Source organism: Carassius gibelio, chromosome A7 (genome assembly GCF_023724105.1).
Source record: "Carassius gibelio isolate Cgi1373 ecotype wild population from Czech Republic chromosome A7, carGib1.2-hapl.c, whole genome shotgun sequence".
In the NCBI taxonomy this organism is placed as follows: domain Eukaryota; kingdom Metazoa; phylum Chordata; class Actinopteri; order Cypriniformes; family Cyprinidae; genus Carassius; species Carassius gibelio.
The window spans coordinates 38,572,820-38,593,572 of record NC_068377.1 but is presented as its reverse complement, the minus strand read 5'-3'; the positions used below and the strand labels follow the sequence as shown (position 1 = coordinate 38,593,572).

Genomic DNA, 20,753 nt, shown 5'->3' with positions numbered 1-20,753 from the left:
AAACAGCCAAAATCTGCGGAATGCACTTTTCATGCACAGTCTGTTCCGTTTCTGGGATATATCGTGTCGACTTGGAGCCCGCGAGACTCTACTTCAATTGGGGGCACGCACCAAGGCTAAAGCCGACCGCCACTATCTGGTTACCAACATTCTCCAAAATAAATCACGAGGGAGAGTTAATGAAGACAACCTTTCATTTTAAAATAACTTAATTATCTGCTTCACGGATCAAATCACCATGCAAATTAACTAAAGCTGCACATATACGCAAAAGTGTACCTATCTTTGGCATAAGGGTGATAGGCAAGGTTTGTGATAACACCTTGTATACTTTCAGTCTCCTAATTGCACGTTCAACATGTATCCTTACATTTGCAATCCTGCGGCTACATGTGACTTTTTCTTCTGTTAGCTGCATTTTGTTGGCAAAGTGAAGAATTATCATATTGACTTTTCTTTCAAACAACAATTCTCTAATCAAAAAACCCCTGTCAACCATTACTTTATCTCCTGGAAGGAGGTATTCGAGAATGCCAGAATCACATGTGATGAATTTGTCACTACAGCGTCCCCCATATGCTAGAGATATAAACATTACTAGACCACATGGTGCAATAGCCACTAAATACTTGATGGTGTTGCAAGCATAGTAGTGGCTGTATGATTCAGACTATGAGTCTAGGTTCCCTGGTCTTTGGACTTCACTTTCACTGCAGTCTAAGATACAGGTAACATTGGGGTAATGTTGCTTGTATGCCTCTGGTGTTGTGGCCCTGATTGTTTCTTTGGGGAGCCATGGTATCAGTTCCTTCAAGACTGCAGCCATGGTGTCAATCCAAAAAGAAATTACCTGCTCACTAGATTCACTGATATACGGAATTGAATGGCAAGATCTTCTATCAACAGGTTTAATTTCAACTTCATTAGTGTGAGCAAGATTTGCTGTTCAATTTCAGTCTGGTAAGCCAGATTCTCATGGGGACGTAGAACAGCTACAAGGGTATGAAATGTGTGGAGAGGGAGCCCAGTGTAGAGATTTGAGTCATAGTCATTCATCAGAGTTAGAGGCTTGAATGTACCGCACTGCGTTGACTGGTTTACATAAGTTATACTGTGTTGTCTCTTAATATAACAATGCTCCTCGAAGATGTGGTCTTCCCACTGTGTTCCAACAGAGGTAAAGGTTTTACATGTACAGCTGCTGTCATCTACATCTGTTTGCTTGGGACTGGGGACCGATGCAAGACTCTCTTCTACAGGTCTCATCTCATCCATTCCATGCTGCTCTGGGTTAACACCAGCTCCTGTAAATACAGAAAAGGAATTATACAGTGAAGCATCTGAAATCATATTTGTTATTATATGGTAAAGGCTGAGTTTCTATTTTCAATTTTTTTTTTTTTTTGAAAATGGTTAATTACAAAAAAATTATTAACTAATTAATTTTAGGATATAAAATGCAGAATTTTGGTTTAGCACTAACACACTTTTAATTGGCATTGTATGAAAGACAAAATGCTGACTTTCCAAATTTTGTAAACCAAAATGAGTTAATGAGCAGCTAGTTTTAGGTATTATTTTGTTAAATGTTGTGATTTGAGCTGCAATATGGTGAACTCTCCACTGAAAGAAACTGACACTGACTGACTGATATCAGTGCCTTTGTTTTGTCCCAAGATGCTCACCAGTAATGTAATTTCTAAGGCGCATTTATATATATATATATATATATATATATATATATATATATATATATATATATATATATATACTTTAATGTCCTGATTGAACTATGGCCCAATTCTGGATTAGTTTAAGCCCTGTCTGTAAAACCAGGTCTTGTCCTATACATTTACAGCTGGTAAAATAATCAGACAAACCACAGTCAGCTGCCAGAATATATACAGTACTGACCAAAAGTTTGGACTCACCTTCTCATTCAAAGAGTTTTCTTTATTTTCATGACTATGAAAATTGTAGACTCACACTGAAGGCATCAAAACTATGAATTAACACATGCGGAATTATATATGGAATTATATACATAACAAAAAAGTGTGAAACAACTGAAAATATGTCATATTCTAGGTTCTTCAAAGTATCCGCCTTTTGCTTTGATTACTGCTTTGCATACATTCTCTTGATGAGCTTCAAGAGGTAGTCACCTGAAATGGTCTTCCAACTGTCTTGAAAAATTGTGCATGCGTGTCATGCTCCTGTCTCTCAATGGGAGGAAACCACGCCCTATTTTGGAGCTCCCACCCCATTTTGGAGTTCCCGCCCCCTATTTGGAGATCTCCAGGCTGCAGTTCCCTTCTCCCGCGATCTGCTGGACGTGATTTACTCCGGGCTTCTGGACCTGAGCTGCAGGAACCTCCAGGTGTGGGATCTGACAGAAACAGCTTCACAGTCTCAGCTTCAGGGGCGCTGGAGCTGTGCTTTATCTTCCTGCAGGATAATATGAGTTCAGTGCTCGGCCCTGCGTCCAGCTGCAGCATCTGCCGGAGAGAGATGCGCTTAATGCCAGCTCTGAACTACAATAGAGCAATTCATTCATTGATTTATAATAAATTATTTCTAAAGGTCAAGGCAAAAATAAATTAATTTCAAACAAAATTAATGGTGCTTGAAAAAGTAATGAGTGAAATAAAGAAATAGAAAGATTTATTTTTCAAACGTGATTTTTTTAAAATATAAATATATAAAAGTTGACCTTGTGCATTGTTACTTTCTAATGCAGTGAATGACTATTAAAAATAAATAAAAATGCTTTTCGCTCCATCAGCATGAAAAGCAGCTCATTTATTCTCTGAGTTTTTACTATGTGTGTTTACTGAAGTTACAGAAATTGAAGAGTTACCTCCACCATCATGTCAGGGATTGATTAGTCTGATACCAAAAGCTAATAAGAACACTAAGCTTATAGACAATAGAGACCTACTACATTACTCCATAATTATGTTAAGGTGTTTGCCATTATTTTTGCAGAAATTTATATGTGTGATTTTTATAAAGCATTTGACATCGTTAACCACAAATTTATGTTTGAGTCTTTGGATTTGTTTGGCTTTGGTGATTTCTTTAAAAGGGCCATTTATACTACTTATGATGGGTGTAATATCAGGGATGCCCGATATCTCCTTTTTTATTCTTATTTGTAACCCAGGCAATAAATTTTTACATGAACAAATATAATTTACAAGGAATCACGATTTTAGAAAGATAAATGAAATGTTGTCAATTAGCAGAAGATACAACAATATTTGTTATAGATTCATTAGAAATTAAGAATGTGATTGATTGTTTGAATGACTTTTCATTGGTTTCAGGGTTAAAATTTAATTTAACCCTCCTATTAACTTTGGGGTAAATTTGACCCCATTCACTATTTAACGTCTGTAAATACATTATTTAAAAAAATAAAAAATTCTTCAGATTTTTATGAATTTTCCTAATTTAATGGGGACAACTCTGTAAACATAATATTAACCTGATGGTATTTTTTTCAATGTCCTGTACACATTTTGTAGCATCTGTGTTCCTTGGGGTCAATTTGACCCCAGGCTCTTAAGCTGTATAAAACATAAGAAATATAAAAATGTCACATTTGTTTTATTGAGGTCACTATAACATGTTATAATTCTAAAATGTTCATTGTAATTTTAAATATTCAATATTATATTAAAAAAACTTCCCTCTGTTTTAGGGCTTTAACCTAACATAACCGTATCTGAAGTAGTTCACATGACATGGTACATAATTCTCATGAGAACTTTGATGTTTCTCGTGCCATAGGGGATGGGGAAACATCATTTTTGTGAGAACTTTGATATTTCCTGTGCCGTGGGGAGAGGAAAACCTAATTCTCATGGTTTACCAAACAAAGGGGAGGAGCAAACATTATAAAAGCATGAACAGAAGTAATCTAAACCATTTCTCTTTGTGCTCTGTGTGCTCTATATGTTCTCCATCTCTCTCATTTGAAAATTACATCTAAGAAAAGATTTTCTGTAAATGAGATTTTCAGATTTTCAGATTTTGACAGTGAAAGTGACAGAGGAGAATGTGTCTGAGACCGATTATAATATTGAGGACCCTGATTATGAGGCATCCTACTCAGATGAGAATGAGACTCCTAATGTTGACCCTCCTGTTGTCTCTCAACCACCCACAAACCCATTACCTTCCAAAAATGGAAAGTTATCATGGTCCCACTCATCACCTGAACAACAGGGTAGACTTAGTGCTGCTAATGTCATTAAAATGGTTCCAGGGCCCACTAAATATACTGTCAGCCATGTCCAAGATATTAAATCAGCATTTCATCTTTTCATCACACCACAATTGAAAATAATGTACTTGAAATGACAAACTTAGAGGGTAGGCGTGTGTATGGGGATGGTTGGAAAGACTTTGATGTGACTGACTTGAAAGCCTACATTGGGTTGCTCATTTTGGCAGGAGTCTACAAGGCAAAAGGAGACGCAACAGCAAGCCTTTGGAATGCTGACACTGGAAGGGCAAAACGCAATATGCCCCTGAGGGGGCATACATTGTAGCTTTTGGTCTCTCAACCGAGGTTGCTGAGATCATCCTTCAATCCAGAACTCCCTCCATGAGGAAACTGTATACCTTGAGGTGGAAACCTTTCACCTCCTGGTGCGAAGATTGCCAGCACGACCCAGTTATTTGCCTAGTTGGGAGAGTTCTGTAGTCCCTGCAGGCCCTTCTCTCTGCAGGTTTGACCCACCCAACCTGAGGGTCTATGTGGTGGCCATTACAGTCTACCGTGCCCCTCTTGGTGGCCATTCAGTGGGCAGACACCCTCTGGTTACATGTTTCCTCTGCGGTGCATGGAGGCTGAGGCCTCCTGTCACATTGTATAAAGGACAGGAAGCAAGTTACAAGTAAACATTCTTTATTAAAGACGTAATGTCAGGCTGGGTTGGTGGTTGGTGGCGCAGGAACCTCGATGGCAGCACAGAGAAGGTGATAAAGTGCGTAGGTGAGTGATGAGTAGGGATCCAGAGAGGCATCCAGCTGCAGCCCCGCAGACTCACTTCTTACTAGACACCGGTGGCTGGACACCAGTGGATGGACAGCAGACGTCATTTCCGTATCATCATTCACTTTTCAAATTGACGTCATTTCCGAATCGTCGTTCACTTTTCAATTTTTATGCACCATGCAGATGTCAGCGGTAAGAAAAAATAATAAACTGATTTATAGATCATGTCAGAATTCAAATGTGCAAACCTTGTTTTCAAGGTACTGTGTCGTGTTTTTAAAAGGTATTAGTGAACTCTGGTGTGCTTCAATTCTAGAGCTAACGTTAGGTTGCTACAATAGATTTTCCAATTAAACAGTTCTTTGAGTGGTATGATTTAATATTGTAAATACTTCTTTTTTTTCACTTGGATGTGTGAAGATTGTACCCAGTTAACGAGATCTCATAGAACAGTCTTGCTAGAGAATAGTCTAAAATGCTAGGTTGTCTATGCACACGAGAGTTTGCTAGCTAGCTATGTTTTTTTTTTTTTTTGTTAAAGTAGTACTTTTCCCTATGCACGTGTAAATGCCTGATGTTTAATATGTTTATGATGATGTTAAAGCGCTGTGGTGGCCATGGGTCTGTTGAAAGCGCTATATAGCCTAAATGCAGTCCATTTACCATTTAACATATTTTGTATAGGAGAATGTTAACATTTATATACGTTTTTTTGTTTAGTTTTGTTACCACACTATTTTTTACAGTCCATCTACCACACACAACTTTTCACCTACATTGTTCAATTCATTTTTTTTGAGGGGGGGGGGGGGGGGGGGGGGTTATTAATTGGATTTTTGTAAGCTCTTATGAATTATAAAGGTACTACCGGTATTTCATTTGTGTCAGTATACTTATTACGTAAACGATCTATTAATACTACCCTCTTCTTTTAGGCAAATCACATTAGTGTGCATAAAGGGACGGAGCTACCACCAATACAGAAATGCACAGAGTGCTGCAGTCGGTATCACTGCCCGCTGTGCAATTCAAACATTTTTAAACCCACAGACTGATACCGTGTGTTACGAATGGCTCGAGCGGTTGGAGGCTCCAATTGACAGAGGAAACAGTTGGTCATGGTTAACAGTGCTTTTTATTACGGTGCACAGCAACAGTCACTCAATAGTGGTGAGAAGAAAACAAAACAACAACAACAAAAAAAAACCTTAGATACAACAGAATATAAACTGCACCAAACATAAGGTCAAAGCAATCTATATCAATAAACACAACCTGACCTGTATGTGCAACTGCCCTACATAAGCAGCACTTCCCCCAGAGACTCTCTCCTCGCCTCCTATCTCTGCACTATCCTGCTTCTTCTTCTTCTTCTTCTTTGTTTTTAACGGCGGTTGGCAACCAGCTTTTGGTGCATTACCGCCACCTTCTGCTTCGGAGTGTGAATCAGACAATAGGCTTACTATCTAGTTTCCACCGCACTATCCTGCTAACATTCTGGAGCCATTTTATAGGCCCGAATCCTCCTACTCCAGAACATACCATATGAAAGGTAACACGTTTCACCTACATCATACGAATACATACTGAAAATAACAAAAACCATCACAAAAATAATAAAATACAAATAAACACACATACAAGAAGTCATATACAAGTATACATATTCAAAGGAAACAAATAACTTGAGAAACCTTCCTCCCTTACAGCTATGAGAATGGACTCTCCGGTGACATCACTCACAGGAACAAGATGGCGGACACAAAGACCTATAAATAGACTGGATGTCTAACTGAACAGGTTTGGCAAATGACTGGAAATAACATGGACAAATGAACTGTGGTAAGAATAATCTGCATCTCTCTTACACTGTATTCAATAAACTATGTGAATCAAATACTTGTAGTGGTGATTTATTTCTATATATGTGAAAAGACAATTCTATTATGCTATCATCATAGGCACTCATGTTATGGTTGCTAGTTCTCACATAACTCAGGTAAAACTACATACAGGACATCATACAGCCAATTTACAACACACAGTTACATCGAATGTTACACAAGTCCATGCCTACATGAATCTATGTGGGCTAACAGACTACAATACATGACACCGGTGTATGTGTGTGTAGTCCATGAATAGTCACAGGCTCACCCTGTGACACCGTGTAATCATTCATTTGATTACATTTGAAAATCCAGAAATTTCAGATGTTTTTTCAAATACTGGGTGAAGTACTTTGGAAACAGAAGACGTGGAGACCTGCGTGGGTTTTATACAGACCCTCAATTTCCTGAGCATTGCCCAGAATGCCAGTTTTAGGGGGCAGGAATGAGGTGTGGTGTGCAATAGTTTATTTGGAACTGTTCATGTTTTATTTTCTCTTGAAATAGGGACTTCCCCCACAGCCTTACGGGCCTGACTGTGGTATCTTCATTCTGATGGTCAGATTTGACAAATTTTACTAATTAGATTGTGTAATTTCAAACAAATATTGCAAAACCATGAAGTGTTAATTTGATCTGGATTGTTTGGTAAATTGTCCGATCATGTGAATCTACGTATATTTTAAAAACAGGAGTGGTTACATTTACAAAAAAAATAAAATATATAAATAAGAAATGAATATCCAAATGGACAAGGCAAAAAACTGTGGTCAATTAACATGTACAAACCTGTTGTATTGACAAAACGTTATAGTCCATTGATCTAGGCTGAATTTAGGTCACAGAAAATAGTGATATGATCTTAATAATATATATTTTCAAGGTGGTTCTTGTGAATGCAGTTTTCATGAATTATTGATATTATATTAAGTATATTATTGAGAATTGTTTTATGTAAAGAGATATGATAAAGGTCATATTTCAATTTGCACACAGCTTTTATATTATATATTTTAAGTCGTAAAAGTAAAATGACAATACGGAAAAGACGTGTGCAATTAAGCCTGCAAAGAATGCTGTCTATCCACTGGTGAAATCAGAAAATAAATATGCTGTCTATCCATAGGTGAAAATATAAAATAAATAAATGTCAATCCAGAGTTGAAAATATAAAATAAATATACTGTCCATCCAGAGGTGAGAACTAAATATGCTGTCTATGCAGAGTTGAAAATATAAAATAAATATACTGTCCATCCAGAGGTGAGAACTAAATATGCTGTCTAACCAGAGGTGAAAATATAAAATAAATATGCTGTCTATCCAGAGGTGAAAATATAAAATAAATATATGTCTATCCAGAGGTGAAAATATAAAATAAATATACTGTCCATCCAGAGGTGAGAACTAAATATGCTGTCTATCCAGAGGTGAAATTATAAAATAAATATTCTGTCCATCTAGAGGTGAGAACTAAATATGCTGTCTATCCAGAGGTGAAAATATAAAATAAATATACTGTCCATCCAGAGGTGAGAACTAAATATGCTGTCTATGCAGAGTTGAAAATATAAAATAAATATACTGTCCATCCAGAGGTGAGAACTAAATATGCTGTCTAACCAGAGGTGAAAATATAAAATAAATATGCTGTCTATCCAGAGGTGAAAATATAAAATAAATATATGTCTATCCAGAGGTGAAAATATAAAATAAATATACTGTCCATCCAGAGGTGAGAACTAAATATGCTGTCTATCCAGAGGTGAAATTATAAAATAAATATTCTGTCCATCTAGAGGTGAGAACTAAATATGCTGTCTATCCAGAGGTGAAAATATAAAATAAATATTCTGTCCATCCAGAGGTGAGAACTAAATATGCTGTGTATCCAGAGGTGAGTATATAAAATAAATATATCTCAATCCAGAGGTGAAAATAGAAAACAAAATTGCTGTCCATCCAGCGGTGAAAACGGAAATTAGCGGCGAAACGGAAATGATAGAGAAAATGGGGAAATGACCCACGACATATACAGGAGGCCTAGACCGGTGGAGGTCAGCTTTAGCCTTGGTGTGTGCCCCCTCTTGGAGTAGAGTCTCGCAGGCTCTAGTCCAAGTGCGGTGACACCTCTGGACAAAGGCGTGAATGGAGGCGACCGCGACTTCGGATTCCAGACTGGGAAAAATAGGTGGCTGGTATCCTTAACTACACTCGAAGGGAGATTGGCCTGTAGCTGATATAGGTAATGTATTGTGTGCGTACTCCACCATCGACAGTTGTTGGCTCCAGAAGGAAGGATTCTTGGAGACCAGACATCGCAACACAATTCCCAAATCTTGGTTGGCTCTCTTGGTTTGACCATTGCTCTGGGGATGAAACCCTGAGGACAGACTCACAGTCACTCCCAGTAATCTGCAAAACTCATGCCAACATTTGGAAACAAACTGGGATTCCTGTCGGAAACCACGTCTGTCGGGAGGCCATGTAAACATAAGACGTGATCTAAGAGGGTAAACGCTATCTACTTGGCTTAGGGTAATTTGGGCAAGGGAATAAAGTGGGCCGCCGGTTGAAAACTGGTCCACCACGGTTAAAATGACCATGTTGCCCAGAGAGGGTGGGAGGGCGGTAATAATATATAGTGCGATATTGGACCAGGGTCTCGAAGGGACTGGCAGTGGTTGAAGTAACCCATCAGGGGGTTGATTGGAAGTCTTACCAGTGGCACAAACCGAGCAAGCCGAAACAAAACTGTGAATTTCGCGAGCCATAAGTGGCCACCAGAATCATTGCTAGACCAAAAATTTAGTACGGTTAATGCCTGGATGACAAGCCACATTAGAACAATGCCCCCACTGAATAACGTTGGACCGTAATCCCTCCGGAACAAATAATTGATTCGCTCGGCACCCGGGTGGAGGCATTATCCCTTCTGAGGCCGTCTTGACCTTCGATTCGACCTCCCATGTGAGTGTAGAGACCACTAATGTCTCATGTAAAATTCACTCAGGAGTAGATGGGTGTTCGGAACGGTCATAAATGCGCGACAGTGAATTGGGTTTGATGTTCTTGGAACCCGGGTGGTACGAGAGAGTAAAGTCAAAATGTCCGAAAAAAAAGTGCCCACCGAGCCTGCCTGGAGTTCAACCTTTTGGCAGTTCTAATGTATTCTAAATTCTTGTGGTCGGTCCATACTATAAAAGGAACCCCTGAGCCTTCTAACCAGTGGCGCCATTCTTCCAATGCCATCTTGACTGCCAACAATTCTCGGTTACCAAAATCATAATTACGTTCGGCAGGGGATAATCGGTATGAAAAAAACGCGCACGGGTGCATCTTGTCATCTGAGGGAGAACTTTGGGATAACACCACACCTACCCCCACCTCTGATGCGTCGATCTCCACCACAAACTGAGGTGATGGATCAGGGTTGATCAAGATAGGGGCCGAAACGAAGCAGCCCTTCAGTTTGGTAAACACTGCCTAGGCTGTGTCTAACCACCTGAACGTAGTTCTGGGGGAGGTCAAGGTGGTCAGAGGTACGGCTAGTTGGCTGAAGTTGTGAATAAAACACCGGTAGAAGTTGGCGAACCCCAGAAACCTCTGTAGGGCCTAACGGGAATCTGGACTTGGCCACTCTACCACAGCCTTAACTTTCTCGGGATCCATGCGTATTCCCTCAGTCGACACGATATATCCAAAAAACGGAACAGACTGTGCATGAAAAGTGCATTTCTCTGCCTTGACAAAAAGCCCGTTCTCTAGTAACATCTGAAGCACTCGTTGAAAGTGCTGCATGTGTTCCTGGAGAGAAGAGGGAAAAATCTATATGTCGTCCAGGTAGACATATATGAATTGATCGACCATATCTCGCAGCATGTCGTTGACGAATGCCTGGAAGACCGCTGGGGAGTTGGACAGCCCGAAGGGCATGACCAAGTATTCAAAGTGCCCCCTGGGGGTGTTAAAAGCGGTCTTCCATTCATCCCCCTCCCTAATACGGACCAAATGATAAGCATTACGTAAGTCCAATTTCGTGAGGATCGACGCTCCCAGCAAGCTTTTGAAGGCTGAGGACATCAACGGCAAAGGGTATTTATTCTTTATCGTGATGTTGTTCAGCCCCCGGTAACCAATACAAGGTCACAGAGACCCGTCTTTCTTCCCCACAAAAAATAACCCCGTCCCCACTGGAGAAGAGGAAGGGTGGATGAACCCCGAAGCTAGAGAATCAGAAATATATTTCTCCATAGCCTCCCTCTCTGGAACAGAAAGTGAATATAATTTGCCTTTAGGCGGAGACTTACCTGACAGTAAATCTATGGCACAGTCATAGGGACGATGCGGAGGGAGAGAAGCAGCACGAGACTTACTGAATACTTTCTTCAGGTTGAGATACTCTAACGGGGACTTTAGACAAATCCACTGCTTCCTCCTGAAACATAGACATAGAAACAGATGGACAAGCAGACACTAGACAAGACTCCAGGATGGAATGAAGTTGCCAGTCCACTTTGGGGTTGTGACGGAGGAGCCAGGGTTGACCAAGAACTATGGGTGCAAGGGGAGAGTCTAGTATATATAATGAGATGATTTCTGAGTGGTTGCCTGATGTGATGAGGGTAATGTTTTCAGTGGTGAGTAAGATGACCGGCAGTCTTTGTCCATTGTGATCTGGTGAGTGAGTGGTCTGAGGGGAATTTGAAGCTTGCATGCAAGTGCATAGTCCAGGAAATTACCTTCAGCCCCGGAGTCCAAAAGTGCTTGACAGTCGTGAGATCGTGCTGACCATCTCAGTCTTCAACACCCGCCTCATCACGTGACGAGTGTCTAGAATGAGGCGCAGCATGGATCTTGATTCTCCCACACTGCAGTTCCCCATAATGCCACCCTCCCAGTGAGCAGCGTTAAGACGAACGCCACCTTGGCTTGTTCGTTTGAGAAGGTAGAAGGGAGAAGTACATTGAGCATCGTGTTAGGAAAGCTCTACAGAAATTTGGCTCACCAGAGTAGATTTCCGGAACCCAGAAGGCGTGGTTCCGGCTGGGAGGGGGTCTCCGGTGGTGTGGGGGGAACGGACGGTGTGAGCGGCGCAGTGGGTGCTCGCAGGAGTTGTAATTGCAGGGTGAGCTTGGACACCTGCACCACCAAAGCCTGGACAGCCCGATCGGTGTCGTTAAGATTCCATTCCTGGGAGTCTGTCCTTCGAGCACTGGCGCTGAGGAGCTCTTCTAACGCCGAAGATGGGTTACTTGCTGCTTCCATGGGTGGTCAGATCATTCTGTCATGATCGTATAAAGGACAGCAAGCAAGTTGCAAGTAAACAGTCTTTATAAAAGACGTAACGTCAGGCTGGGTTGGTGGTGGGTGGTGCAGGAACCTCGATGGCAGCACAGACCGGTGAGAAGGCGATAGAGTGAGTAGGTGAATGATGAGGAGGGATCCCTGAGATGATGGTAATCCACAACGACCGAACAGGAACAAGACACAAGGAGTAAGCTGAGCAGATGGGACACAGAAAAGAATCACGGAGGACCTCAAACAACAATCTGACAAACAAGAGACACAAGACAGGACATTATATAGGCTGATGTAATGAGCTGCAGCTGTAACACCCACATGAAACAATCAACATGACGTAACATGAGACGAGCAGGAAACAGTGCATTCATGAACCGTGACACCTCTGGCCAGAAGAAGTGGTTGATCAGGATGCTATCCTAAAACCTTGAGTCCTCTGATCCCCCCACACCATTGGGAGTCAAGGCTCACTTGAACCGATGTATGGCAGTCTCCAAGGCTTTCTTGTCAGGTGTGTCTATACAGGACATCTCCAACGCAGCTGGACGGTCCACACCCCTCACATTCATCAGATTTTTTGGTTTAGATCAGCGAGCCACTCTCGGCTCTTCTTTCTCTTGACTTAATTGTGCTCCTTGTATACACACTAGGCAGGGACTTGCAAGTCTGGCAGCGTGGGCATTCTCACTCCAATAGCGTTTTGGATCCAGCTCAAGTTCCTGAAGGGGAACGTCCCAGGTTACGTATGTAGGAGCCTGTCCTCCAACAAAAAATGACCATATAGGTAGTTTGTGCAAGCATCGTTCTAGACTCTTCCCACACGGTGGTTCTCCAGCTTGCCGCTCGTCCAGTGAGTAGAGTTATAATGAATGCTACCTTAGACTCCTCGGTGGGAAACGATGAAGTTCCGAAACCTGAGCGACCAGGGCTTGGACAGCATGACTCATGGCCATCATCTGATCCTCCTGGCATTCCATGCAAGAATTCCTACTGGTTAAAAAGTCTCGTAATTCTGCCAAGCTTGCTGGATCCATTCTGGTTGGTTCGTTCTGTCACAATGATCGAGTCCCGAGATCCAAGTGCGAGGTAAAAATTGTTTATTTGTAGCTCTGACAGTCAGCAATAAGAACGTAGGAAGACGATGGCATAACCCCAGATGAATCACGTCCAGACCACTCAGGCAGCATTAACTCCTAGTAAATCCTAGGTGGGCGAGGGATAAAGTCCAGAGAATACCAACTGGAGGGACAGGAGCACAACTAAACAAGAAAGACAGACGAGAAATCAACTAACCAACAAAACGAACAGGAATGCCAGCCAAACTTAAAGGCAGCACAAATGAGTCGCAGCTGGTACTCATTAACGCAGCTGCTGCTAGTTAACAAATGCACACAATCAGACAGAGATGCAAGATGAGCACACTGACCCATGAACCGTGACAATTTATACTTCATTCAAGGGGTGTAATATTTCAGTAAAATTTGCGAATTCCAGTAAAGTATACCACCAGATTTCTCTTGGAAAGAGGCATAAGGCAGGGATGCCCAATAACTGCTTTATTCTTATTTGTAAACCAGACAATGACTTTTTACATGAACAAATATAATTTTCATGGAATCAGTATTTTAGAAAGAGAATTAAAATGCTGTCAATAAGCAGATGATACAACAATATTTGTTAGAGATTCATTAGACATGAAAAATTTGATTGACTGTTTGAATTACTTTTCATTGGTATCAGGGTTAAAATTTAATTTAAACAAATGTCAGATGTTCGCTCTGAAAAATCATGAACTTCTTGATATTAATGGCATCCCTGTAAAGAATATTATTACCTATTTAGTAATCGAAATATGTAATGTTGAAAAGGAAAGGGGAAAGCTTAATTTTGCTTGACTTAAGCACATCAAATGCAGTTTAAAATTGGGTTCGATCAATAATTACTTTCAATGCAAAAATAAAATTTGGTATTTAATTCCTAATCTAATCTTTGAAAAGATGGTTGGTGTTTCTTTTCTGTTTCAAAGCAACTTGGAAATAAGTAAGGCTTCTGTTAGGTTAAGTTATTCTCACAAGCAGGTGCTTCTCTCACGGACGCTTATATAGAAGCATAATTTCTCTCCAAATAAATATATATTTTGTTATGACAGGTATATAATTACTTTATTTTAAAAAATGGTAGACAAAGGTACAATATTTCAATAATCACTTAATAATATTGTGTTGGATGCTTTACCATCTGGATTAAAATGTCTGTTTAAAGAAAATGTAAATGAGGAGACATGATGTTGGATGAGGAGAACTTTAGTTACTATTACGGATATAAAAGGGAATAATTAATTTATCAGGAAGTTACTAACAGAATACAGCCCAATATCTTCTAAATCATTCTGAATTTGAGTGCATTAACTGGAAATCTTCATGGTTGCTGCCTAAAAGATAATGCATGACAAATAAGGTTTTTATTTTAATAGACAAACATTGCCACAAAATGTGGCCTTGTTTGATTATGGGAAAATACCATATACATAAACAGAAGTGGGCTAAAGGAAACCCCAATTTGTTGTTATTTCAGATAGATATAAAAAATATATACTGAGTTACAACACTGATAAAAAATGTTTTGTGGTGAATACTACATTAAAAGAAAATGTCATTGGAGTCAGTGGAGTGTTACACAGCTGAGGAAAACACCTGGAGGTCCAGCCTGAAAATCATGGTTTGCGAATATAAATTAGTGGGATTTTTTTTCTCTAGCACACTTTAAATATCTCCTTTCTACTTTAGAATGGGAAAATCTAAAGAATAGACAACTAAAATGCATTGTGAATTAACTCATTTGATCTATTTGCAAATAATATTTTGTATATAATCCTAATTTGGCTATATTTTAAAATAGCCTAAACACACTCTCTTTAATCATACAGAATCTGTTGAAAACAACTTCGATATTTATTCTCTCACACATTCAATTATGAATCACGCCTATAGGCCTATTTTTTATTCAAAATTGTGTAATTCAACAGCATCATATCGAATATTTAGCGGTCACACCGAGGCCGTGTTGAACAGACAGATGTTTGACGGCTGTGACTCTCACCTAAGCTGCTGTCTGAGTCTGTGTGGCTCTACGACCCGCTGCACGACTGCTCAAAACACGCTGAGGGCGGGACGGGCAGGTCATGTGATGCTGGTTCAGAACAGCGATTGGTGGTGTCTGGGGATTGCAGCCAATGTGGACAGGATTTGGAGACCAGCTGGAGTGTGAGTTGTACGATCCCGTTCTGCCCCAATCGCAGCTCTCACCCTTGACAGACAGCTAGCTGTGTGTTTTGAGAGGCTCTTCGGCTGATTCAGCCCGTGATACGCCATGGCTGCACCATTACGATCCACAGAAAAAGTGCTGGGACAAACTGGGAGCAATGCTGGGACCTTACACAGATCTCGCCACATGTGCTTTACAGCTGCCTATCAGCCTGACGAATAAAAGAGTGCAAACAAGGACAAAATAAATGACATTTTTTCTTAACATTTATTAGTTTATTCAAATATGACTTTCTGGGACTGTTCTCTCATTTATACAAACATTTGTCAGAGGGAACAATATAATACCAGAATGTGTTCACTTACCAGCAACTGCCTGCTGAATGAACCTCACTTATTATAACTAATATCCATGAGGCAAGTAGAGCTGGACAAAAAACTGAGAGCTGCAGGAAAATGATATCATCATGTCAACACTGATTGACTGATGAAAATACAACTGCATCAGAATTCAAAGTTTCATGCATTTTCTATTTTTAGTTTAGTTTCCTGCTCTTGTACCTCGTATGTAAATAAATTTACGCTGTATGCAGATTTTGGTGCTATATTATGTAGCTTCTGCTGCTGATTCAGAGTAAAAATGGTGAATGTGAACAAGAATTTTCAAATGAAAAATAAACTTTTATCTGGCTTGATCCCATATCTAGTCATATGCATGAAGATCAGTGAATTAAAAAAAAAAATATATATGAGACAATGATTAAAGAGTATCAAGTAAATGCGAGAGAGGGGTTATGCAAGCATGATTTGTAACTCCAGTGAATTAAATTTACTGTTAAATAAGTTGACATTATATGAAGAGAGCAACAGTGCGTAGGGAAATAATGTAGATGTTCTCTGAGGCTATAGTTTTCGCATTTAAAGAGTTGAGTGTGTTGTTGATGTTGTCTTTTATTTGCATGTTTGTATTACTCTGTGTGATAGCACTCATGACACGACAGATACAAAACAAGTTCACATTTTGTGAGAATATTTCATCAGTTTGGGAATGGGAAGCAGAAACATGTTGTTGGTCTCTGACAATATCAAAACTGAAAGAAAATTGAAAACAGAAATGTAAATGTTGAGGTTGTTCGTGTGAAGCTGCTGGAAATACACTTCATTCCAGAACATATAGACTCTCCATCTCCACCACATTCAAATGAACACACTTCCACAGAATTACAGCAACAAAGTCCAACACAAACATCAACAGTGACAGAAGAAGATACACGTGAACGAGGAAGAAAAATGAAAAGGGCTTTTGTTTTAGAGTAATAAACACATGAAGTGACGAATGAGTGCAGATATAATCATTACAGAGTTTGAAGCTGCAGACAGAAACATCAGACTCAGAACAGAAACACACATCCTCTAAAGTAAGAACAACTCGCATCTTCATTCTTTATATTAGACTTTTAGTTATTAATATTGTCTTAATGATTGTGTATGGTGCATTTATGTTCCTGTTATGATGAATTTTAAATTATCACTGAAATAATGTTTAACACTACAATTAATAAGTGAATATTTTAAATGTTATCTTTATTTTAATCTATATTATGTCTTCCTCAGAAATGGAGCAAACTCTATATTTCATTCTTCTTCTCGTTGGTGAGTGTTTGTGGTTTTATTTATGGCTTCTAGTTTCATTAGGTTTGATGCTGTTCTGAAAAGCATTAAAGCAGCGTCTCTCTTTCACAGCTCTCTGCTCCGTATCTGAATGTGTTCAGCGTCAGTATCACTTTATAAATGAGAAGAAGACCTGGACTGAAGCTCAGAGATACTGCAGAGAGAATTACACAGATCTGGCCACCGCTGACAACATGAACGACATGAACGAGCTGATGAAGAGTGTGAATGATGTACGTTTCTGGATTGGACTGGAGAGAAAATGGCAGTGGTCTTCAGGTGAACCTGCGCTCTATCTGAACTGGGCTCCTAAACAACCTGATGGCAGAGATGAGTGCGCTGTGATGAGAAATGGACAATGGGAAGATTTGAGATGTGGTAAAAACTACCAGTTCATCTGCAGCAACAGTGAGTGCAGCTATTTAAAATTAATTTATAGAAATTCAACAACCATTCATTTATAGATGTGCAAATACCATTTCTTTATGCAATACTAACCACTATTTTAATTTGATTATGAGTATAGAGGTGACTGTATATTTTTCACTTTCATTGCTAATATTCTGTATAGACACAATATTTTCCAGAAATGAAAAGATTTCACATTATGGGGTAATTTGTCACAATGATGACCTGCAGTTAAAGAGACTATAGAGAAATAAATCACAGAGAGAGATATTGATAGGGGTCTAATTATTAATAATCATAACAATAATCGGTAACACATTAGAATAAGGTTCCATTAGTTTATGTTAATGAATGTATTAATAAACATGAACAAGCAATGCACAATACATTTATTACTGTATTACAATTTTACTGTATTTAATCATCTTTGTTATGAAAATACAGTTATTTATTGTTGGTTCATGTTAAGGTGAGACACTGCAGGCAAGAACACTGTTTTTTCAAGCACCTGTCAATTTTGAGATTTTGGGCTTTTTGGTTTTTCATAAAGTGCTTTTTTCAAACTAGTGGAAGGAAAACATCCAAAAGACACTGTTAAGTGTTTATTTTATAGCACTTTATCTGTTTGTGTCAATCGATTTCCATTACAATACATATTTTTAAAGGCCGTTTTTTCTTCAACACTGACCCATAAATCTCCACTTCAGTAGCACTTACACACACCAAACTTGACATTTTTATTCCTGTCTATATTCTGAAGGTTTGTACAGAGGGATTTGTTCATATATATTTTCCTTGATTATATACAACATTTTATTCCCCCCAAAATTGTGAAAATATATTGTTTTCTGGCTGTTCAAAGTATTTTCTGAATTATGGAGTGACAAAAAAAGATAACCAGAATTCCCTCTGTAAAAACATTTGACTCTAATATGTAAAAAAAAAAAAAAAAACTAAACAAAAATTTTGAAACTGACTTCATCTAGTGTTTAGATTTTTGTACTAGACATTTATGCAAATTAGCACATATTTCATGAAATAATGCCTAATTTGCATATTTAAACATACTTTTTTTTAAAACTTGTTTAAAAATGTTTGCAATAATCAATGTAATCAATCAACTGGGTAAGTAAGGTGATAACTATTAGTTTTTTTTTTTTTTTTGCCCTGTTCACCTGCAGTGTCTCGCCTTAATTCAGAGTGCATTAACTCATGTTAACAAGCACAACTTTTGATTTGAATAATGCATTAATAAATGTTGAAATTAACATTAACTAAGATTAATAAATGTTGTAGAAGGATTGTTCTTGCTTAGTTCATGTTAAATAATGAAGTTAACTAACATTAACTAATGAACACTTACTCTAAAGTGTCACCCAATAATCTTCTGACAATAATCATAATGTTTATAAGAAATATATACAGCAGTGACTAGAGTTGATAAAGTTTATTATTTCAGTCTTCAGTATCTCAATACAAACCTGTAACATCTTTATTTCACTTGTACATGAACTCAAGTCCAGTTCATGATACGACATTAAAACAATTAATTTATTATTTATTAATTTATAAATTAGTGATCTACAGTCTAAATGAATGTTAACGAGCATATTTATCTGCAGTGTAACATCTTCCTCTGTTTGATGTTTCTCTCATCGGCTCTTTGTGTCTGAGTCAAGTGTTCATAATGGATCAATAGAGAGAGCTTTAAAATCATCACAATGTTCCTCAGTGTTACTTCATGTTAGATCTTTAATATAATCCTGAAAATATAGTTCATATTCAGTAAATCACCAGCTGAAGAAGCAGCTCAAGTCTTTGAGAGACATGTTTCTGATGTTTCCAACACTGCTCCTGTTCACATCCAAACCATAAAACAGCGAAAGAATAATGAACAAACTGATTCATGAATCTTTGTCCATTTGTCTTTCTTGAAGCGAACACAAGACTCGTCTTTATCAATCAGACGATGAACTGGAGAGACGCTCAGAGTTACTGCAGAAAGAATCAGATCAGATCAGTGTGAGAAACCAGGATGAGAATGAGAAGGTTAAGAAGATCATTATTAGTGAGAAGCACCCATCTGAAAAATATGTCTGGATCGGTCTGTTCAGAGACTCATGGCAGTGGTCAGATCAGAGTAACTACTCTTTCAGTTACTGGAAGTCTGGTGAACCTAATAATTATGGAGGTTATGAAAACTGTACACATGTTGAAAAGAGCGCTCAGGGACGATGGAATGACATCCCTTGTTACTTACAATATCCTTTTGTATGTCATGAAGGTGAGTAGATCCTCACAAAACACACACAATCCATCATCTCTTCCAGATCTCTTAAAGTTCCCGCTACATGTCTGACATGACAGATTCATCCACAGTGTTTGTTCTGATGTTGTTTTTGATCAGTCTCTCTCTAGTTTCTGCTTGTGCTCTGTTTGGTTTCCAGATAAACTGATTGTGATCAGAGAGAAACGGACGTGGTCTGAAGCTCTGAGATACTGCAGACAGAATCATGTGGATCTGCTCTCGGTTCATTCAGAAGAGATTCAGCGTCGTGTGATGAACGTGGTTAAACGAGCGTCTACTGCGGAGCTGTGGTTGGGTTTACGTTACTCTCATATTTTGGGCGTCTGGTACTGGGTGAGTGGAGAGACGGTGTGCTATCAGAACTGGGCTCCAGGGAACGGCACATCAGAGGAGGACTGTGAACACACAGTGAGATCTGGAGCAGTTCAGTCTGGAGGAGATCAGCGCTGGATCAGCCGTCCTGAAACTGACAAACTCAACTTCATCTGCAGCAGATATTAAGAGTGAAAGGATACACAGACCTTCATGTGAGGAAACAAGTGATGGTGTGTTCACTTCCTTTAACTTAATTTTTATTCATCACTTGGTAATGTAATAATTTTACACTTAATAATTTCAGTAGACTCTTTTTAGTTTTAAAAACGTAGAAATCTTTTGTTCAGATATTTGTATATTTAGTTCAAATATATTCTACAGTAAACTGTTATTAAGCTGTAAATGGTCTGATTTTGTTCTGTCGAGGAACAGATTAGAACATTGTCAATCGCTTGTGTGAGCAGGTTTTGAGAGAACCTCAACTTTACATTGAAAGACTAAAGACACATTTCTATCAGTCATAACTTCTGGAGAAAAAATACATCAGAGGCTGGACAAAGATGAAGTGTTCAAGAGTGCATGAATCG

General features: G+C 38.9%; 1 pseudogene; it reads left to right on the top strand.

The window, feature by feature from the left end:
- LOC128017471 (C-type mannose receptor 2-like) overlaps window positions 1–20,400 on the top strand; it is a 38,187-nt pseudogene extending 17,787 nt beyond the window's left edge.
- The last annotated feature ends 353 nt before the right edge of the window (window positions 20,401–20,753 follow it).